This window comes from Neltuma alba, unplaced genomic scaffold (genome assembly GCF_004799145.2).
Source record: "Neltuma alba isolate B1F8T4 unplaced genomic scaffold, ASM479914v2 tig00013000_pilon, whole genome shotgun sequence".
In the NCBI taxonomy this organism is placed as follows: Eukaryota; Viridiplantae; Streptophyta; class Magnoliopsida; order Fabales; family Fabaceae; genus Neltuma; species Neltuma alba.
In genome coordinates, this window is record NW_021637351.1 from 1 (window position 1) to 7,416 (window position 7,416).

At 33.8% G+C, this 7,416-nt stretch overlaps 1 long non-coding RNA gene across 1 annotated transcript; it reads left to right on the forward strand.

Moving 5' to 3' along the window:
* Positions 1 to 4,636: 4,636 nt before the first annotated feature.
* LOC114733469 (uncharacterized) lies at positions 4,637 to 6,282 on the forward strand. Its single transcript, XR_003739082.1, has 2 exons — positions 4,637 to 4,830; positions 5,971 to 6,282. It is a non-coding gene; the product is annotated as an uncharacterized LOC114733469 (long non-coding RNA).
* The last annotated feature ends 1,134 nt before the right edge of the window (positions 6,283 to 7,416 follow it).

Here is a 7,416-nt window from a genome sequence, read left to right on the forward strand (position 1 = left end):
AACACCCCCATAAACTCTGTACGAAGTATGATGTCCATGTTTAGTTGGTTATCAAAGTTAGGTTTAACCCCAACAATTATTTCAGGATAATTATCAATATCAATATTAAATATATTAAAAATCATGAATATTATGACTTATTCCTTAAACTTTGTACCTCTACTCTTAAATATAAAACCTCTTTTGTACTGTAATTTATACTATAAAAGGAATCTTATATTTAGAATCGGAGGGAGTAGAATACAAAATTGGATGATTCGAGTCATATCTGGTGTTATCGTTGGCAAAAGATACCATTCTTACCATCATCAATTATTCTAGTTTCTTATTTCAATTTCAAGGTCAATTGAACTTGTTTAAAATTAAATTAAATATTAATTTTTAAAATTTATGAATATATACAATTATTTTTATAGATAAAAACTAACTACATTATTTCCGATTCTAGATGTAAAATTCACTTTTACATTACAAAATAGATTTTATATTTAAGACATAAAAAGTAATATTTTTTTTGTACATTTAAAAGGATGTGAACTCTAGACTTTTACTTACACCCCATATCGGATTTTAAATGTCTAATGCTTTTGCTCAAGCTTACCTAAGTCTAACTAAATCGTATCCTCTTTGGTTGGGAAAAAGTACTAAATCGAATCCTCCATAATTAATGCCAACGATTTCTTTTTTCTTTTCTTTTTCTTTTTTTCCAGAAAAGTGATTTCCTTATGATTAGATTAGATGAAGTTGTATCTCAGAACGAGAAGCGCTGAGTGGGCTCTTTTCTCTCTCTAGTTTTCATGCCTAGTTAATTTCTGCGAAGGAAGATCTCAGTCACTGGAAAATTCCACCTGATCGTCCATCGGACGCCCTGACTCATGGAAGCAACAAGAAGACAAAGAATGTTGGAGCTGATTCAAATAGGAGCGATGAAAATATGGCTGATCTGATACGCAATGAAGAAGAAGTGGAAACTCTAAATGCTATGGAACAAGATAGCGAAGGTAAGGGTGAACAGGGGAAAGCAGAGGTCAAACAGCCATCATACCGAGATTCTCTCATTGGATTTAACAGGGTTGCAAATAGTGGCTATAGAATGGAAGAAGATGTGCTTCTTTCTAATGTACTTAACAGAGAGTGGGAACTACCGGAGCCTTCAATAGAAATCCAGGCGCTCATAGAGAAATGTCCTGTAGTTCCAATCACTCCCAAAGAGTATAGCGAATGGTGCAAGCTAGCCTTGGAATGCTGCTCTTGTGCTCACGGTGCTGTTGGGTAAGAGATATAGTGTTTATAATCTGAAAGACCACCTTGCGAGGATTTGGGGAATACCATATTTTGAACTCATCGACATTCCCAATAACTACTTCATAGTTCGCTTCTTGTAGAAGGAGGGTGGACGACAGAGAGGTACAAATGTGTTTTATATGAAGGACCATGGATGGTGCAATAACACTGTGTCTTGATTCAGCAGTGGACGCCGCACTTTGATCCTTTCAACAACCCGTTGAGGAGAATTGTCACCAAGGTCCGTGTTCCGAATATCCCAATGCATTGCTACAACAGGGACTTTATCTCCAGGCTTGGAGACCGCATAGGAAGGACATTAAAGTGGATTTGAATACTTTGACAGATTTTACAAGAGGGCCTTCTAAGGTAGAAAGGGGGCGATACGCCGTATATGTGTGGAACTCAATTAGCAGAAAAAACTAGTTTCAAGGGTGATAGCAGCTAATGCAACGTACTTAGTAGAATATGAAGGGCTCAAGCTTATATGCTTTAGTTGCGACAAATATGGCCATCGAAGGGAAAACTGCCCTTGGGTGTATGCCAATACCCAAAACAATGATGAAGACTCAATGGGTAAACAGGAACCTGTTAAAAACTTCAGCTCGTCGGAGAAGAAAGATGTGAACACCGAAGAGGAATTTGGATAATGGATGATTGTAGGAAAAAACAACAAAGTTCGAGTCCCAAGGAAAGATTTGAAAAGAGAGATGAAAGAGGAGACTGGGAAAGGACTGAAACTTGTCAAGGGTCTAAAAATTGGAAGCGTCCAGATGAGATTTAGGGCGTTGGGAGAACTGGCAGAAGAGGAAGAGACGGTGTCAGAAGATAGGATGGCCAATGTGGAAGCAGACCTAGCCTGTGCAAAAGGAAATAATAAAAGTTTAGTGCCATTTGAGCCTAAGAAAAATCAAGTGTGTCAAAGGGAATTGGTGGCAAATGGCAAGAGATTTGAAAAAATTGCAGATGGCCAGAGAGGCAAAGAATTAGCCCTCCTTGTAGGAAAGGAGAACGTAGACCCTAATGGGCCAGGAAAACCAACAAGGGCCCAACTAAAAGACATGGCAAAAGAGACAAATGGATCCACTTCCAAGGTCTTGCAGCAAAATGGTAAAAAAGGCCGAAACACAGCAAGCCGACGCGAACATATTATTGTGAGGGGAAATCTAAACAGTATGGGCCCTAACATAGCCAGACCACGTGCAGATGAAAGGCTTGCTACAAATAAAATAAAATAAATCATTTAGAGGATCCAGAGGGAATTCTTGATGGAAAAATAAATACAGTTTCTTCTTCCCATGATACTATACATGACATAAAATCTTGGTGATGCATGATGATACGAAGGGAGATACTAATGTCGAACCAATGGAATAGGGAAGAATTGACATTGACTGCAGCAGAGATATTTCAGTTGAACATCCCATTTGGGAAGATGCTGATTTGTTGAATGAGTAAGTGTTTCTTACTTCCCTTCTTTGTTGATAAATCTCATATCATTTAGTAAAATAATTACAATTTATTTGAATTAATTCAAAGTAATTTAAATTTCAAGGTCAAACACTGATCCTAATTGATTAAATTAATAGCCAATAGTTAATTTATTTTTTCATTATTGTTAATTAATATTTTTTATGTAGGCTTTCTAAAAAATGTGCAAGACAGTAAAGTTCTACCATTCATAAGGGAAAAAAAGTTGTTTCATAGTTTTGCTTATCCATTTCATACTATTATTTTATTTAAATAAGTGAAATCCTCTTATTTAATAAAATTAAAAAATAAAAAGAAAAAGTGATATAAAAATTCATTACATGAATAAATATTTGTCATAATAAAAGTAGTTATTCTTATTAATTATGAATAAATTATATATTATTTATAAAAATTCATTACATGAGTAAGAAAATTCAAATTTAAACCAACATAATATTTTTTATTCTTATTAATTATGAATAAGTTATATATTATTTATTATTATATCTTTTTTAATTTTTAATTCAACTATATGATTTTGATTGGCTTATTATTCAAGAAGTTTAAAAAAAAACGAGTTTTATTTTTTATTTAAAATGATGGACAAATAAATTAGTTAGTGTTACTTATTAATTGAATTTAATTTAATTAGTTAGAGTTGTTTCGTACTTTTGTAATTCCAATTAGTTTGAATTAATTTGAATAAACTTTAATTATTTTGTTAAAAAAGAAAATTATAGGATGTGGTGAGAGATAATATATGAAATTTTGTTCAGGGCAAATTGGTCGTTTTAGATTTATATTTAATATTTAGTCCTTCCAAATAAATAAAACTTTTAAGATCTTTCCCTGTAAATATTATTGCCTCTAGTTCCCTCTCCCTGATTTTCCCTAAATTAAATCATGTACGCATATCCAATATTTTGATTATTTGAATGATATAATTAATTAGATTAATTAATTAAATGAATGAAATTATCCAATATTTCGGGCCATAAAGGGCAGACCCGAAATTTAATAAAATTGAATTCGAAGGAGCATTTATATTATCTAAAATAAATTATCACAGGAACACTCATGCGCTTGGCGAATTACAGTGTTACACCTTATTTAAAAATTTAGTTTTCCAACTTAAAATATAAACATTTATATTATTTCATATAATATGATTGTACTGTACGATGAATTTGAAAGTTATTTTATGAAAATGTTCCCGCAAATACTTGTTTTTTTAAAATTCATTCTTTAATTATTCTTGCTAAGCGCAAAACAAATCAGCCTATTTATACATCCAACCTGAGTGGATTCGCGCCCAGCGCTGCGCCGCTGAGGAGTTGAGAGGAAAAAGCAAAAGAAAGAAAAATGGCGTCTATCCTGTTGCGGCCCAGGCGACAGAGGAAGAAAAAGTTGTTTCGGAGGATGTCCAAGAAAAGGTAAAACATTTCCCTTGAGTATATTTTACCTCGCCTCTGTATTAGTTTTCTGGTTTCGTTTGGTCTTTCAAGATCGGAATACAGCTGTTTGAATTTTGAAATGAGATGTTGGATTTAGTTCCAGGATTAAAGAACTGCAGGCCTGGAATAAAGAATTAGATACAGAGTTGGAAAGGGGACTTAATGATTTGAATTCAACGGCTGAATTATTAGTTACTGCCATGGGGAAAATGAACGTGTTAATCCGAATGAAGGAAATAAAGAAAATGGTAGGGGATTACCTCACCAATCTACGGAACAGCGAAGCTTTGATGGATCCGGTAATTAAAGATATTTATCTCGATCGTATTTTTCTTTTTAAACAAAGAACTACTAATTATAGTGCATCTTTTTTTAGGAAAATGCTCAAGCGGATGCACCAAAGCAGAAAGAGGCCATGGTAAAAGGCTTGGAAGAACTCGAGTTAAAGAAGAAAAAGCTCGAAAGGGACATAGGGAAGGTTCTCAGGCGGTCAAAGACAAGAAAGAAGAGTCAGAGAGAAGAGTCAGAGACATGGGGCCTCCGTTTCAGTGCTAAGCTCCATTGGCTCTCATCTCGCTCCGTTTGCTCGTAGCTCCATTTCGTCATCACAGATTCGAAGGTAAGTGCATAAATCCTGGCTATTGTCCCCTTATTGCTCTCAATCAAGTTTATGCTTTGTTTTAAATCATTCTCCGTCAAGTTGCTCTGTTATGGGTTCTAAAATAAAGTGGCAAAAACAGAAAAGAAAGATCAATCATTAGAACTCTATTTGCTATACAATCAAGTTTGGAATTCTATTTGTTATCTGAAATCCTAATGGGCCTTACAATTTTGTAAATTGGAACTCTATTTGCTGTTTGATTCAAGTTTGGAACTTCATTTGCTATCTGATTCAATTTGGGAGTTCTATTTACTGTCTTGTATTTTAAAAATATTTTGACTAAAGTTAAATGTGCTTTGACTGAAATTAACCGTGATCATGATGTCAGTAAATTAGAATTACTTATTCCTTGTATTCTAGGGATTTAAAATTATCTATTCCTCATCACATCAGAAGCCCCACACACACACACATCTTGTGCAATTCGCCGCCCAAAATTTTATGTTTTTTCCGCACTCGTAACGTTCAGATTTGTGTCTGCATTTTCTTATCAGCTCCACAATCAATTTTTTTTTTAAAGAAAAGCACCATTTGAAAAATTTATATTCGGTTGAATATTGAGCTTCTAAGTTTCAAACCAGCAAAGATTCTTGATCAACCAGAGACACAATTTTAATTGTGAAATGTGCTAATGTTCACAATTAGCTCCAAACTCACTGTCAAGCTTCAGCATAGTTGGAAAGAAATTTAGTTCAAGATCGTTTCATATGTGCCCTTTCCCTGATCATTTCTCATCTTCCCTCTCCTTTATTGTGATTTCACTTATGTACAAGTCCTAGGCGGCGGAGACTCTAGCTAGACAGATATTAGACCAAGCTTTAGTGGCACAAGCTTCAGATGAATCTTGCCCTCTATTTTGGAAATCCTGTATGTTTCATTGCTCAATTTGTGTTGCTGCAAATTGGAAAAATCATAGACATAGTAAACACTCTAATCTCATTAGATATTAGCATTACTTGAAACTATACAGTATCGCATGCATTCCTATAAAGTGGCTAAACAAAGGACACAAATTTTATATTACTTGATGGGAATTGACAAACAAAAAGTATAGTGAAGGATAGAAATTGATTTGTTTAAATATTGATTTGCATGTAGGTTACAAGTAGAGGATTGAAGCAAAGCAAATCCTACGAAGAGTTGTTTTTTGAGCTATGCAAAAGCCAAAATATCACTCCCCAAGAGCCAAAAAGAGCCCGCTGTTTATTTTACTATCCTGTATAAAAAAGAAATTATGTATATAGCTAGGTATGCCATAAGTCACCTGTGTAAAGAGGATGAAATGTATAAAGATTGGATCTGTATCCGAAAGGACTTGTATAAGACCATCTATTTTTCTATTCGTTACCTTTGTGTATAGTTCATAAGATCCATGGCTTCAAGTAATGGAATTTCTTTGCCTTGTGCCTACATTGACAAATGTCAGTGGTTATAACATTAAGAAATGATAGCTATATATAACACGTAGTAATTTATTAATTGATTCATACCATCAACGAGCTTGCAAAGGACAATGGTTGTGATGTAGTCATGTAGAGGGTGGAAGAATATGTTGTGATGGAGGAACTGAGAATGAAAATGTGGAATTTTGTGTCAGTGCAGGTTGTGTTAGAGCTTCTACTTATGACATCGTTGAAACTTGAGTTATTGTATCTTTCATTTGATCATTTTTACTTCTTTTCTTTTGTGGGGAAGCCTTCCCACCCACCCCCTTTTTAGTAGCTTCTTAAATGATGAAGTGTCCTGAGAGTCCTATGAAAAAATAAATATTAATACAAAACAAGTAATAGTTTTTTTATACATAAATTAAAAGTACAACATTTCTTCTTTGTTTGTCGATTCTTTTCTTCCCACCCTTCCCAATGTCTCTTCCGTGATTTTTCATCTCTTTCTTTGAATCCCTTTAGCATATTTTATGGCTATAAGATTGGTTGAGAAGTATCATTTTCATTTCCATTTGGAATCTTATTTTCTAACTTAATGATATATCTTTCAACACAAGTAAATGCCTCATCAGTATTGGTAGCCCTTGTCACCAATCTTACCATTCTACTCACCAGATGTCTGAACTTCCATGTTATGTCAAGTTTAGGATATGTTTCTATCTCATTTCCTTTGACATCATGTTCAACCCCATTCTTTGCTTCCTTGGTCCATCGCCTTAGAATACATTGTTTAGGCATAACTCTTACATCTTTGCTTCCTTGTTGCTGAGGCGTCTCACTGTATTATTGTTATTATTTTTGGTCCAGACTACTTTTATCGAGCAATTAATCGAGGTAGTTTTGAAGGAATGATATTTTAGAAAAAGTGATCTTGGATGGAATGACTAGTTCATTGATACATAGATGCAATTCAACATTCGATCAGAGAATAGCTTGATTATCAAAAACAAAATAATGTGTTGAAGAAAGTATTAACATAATGATGGATAGATCATAGATATTCTATAAACAACGAGAAATGACAATATTAACACTCATTGATTGATGTCAACATAGAATATAAATTAAAATTTATAACAAGTCATGCTATTCACAAATT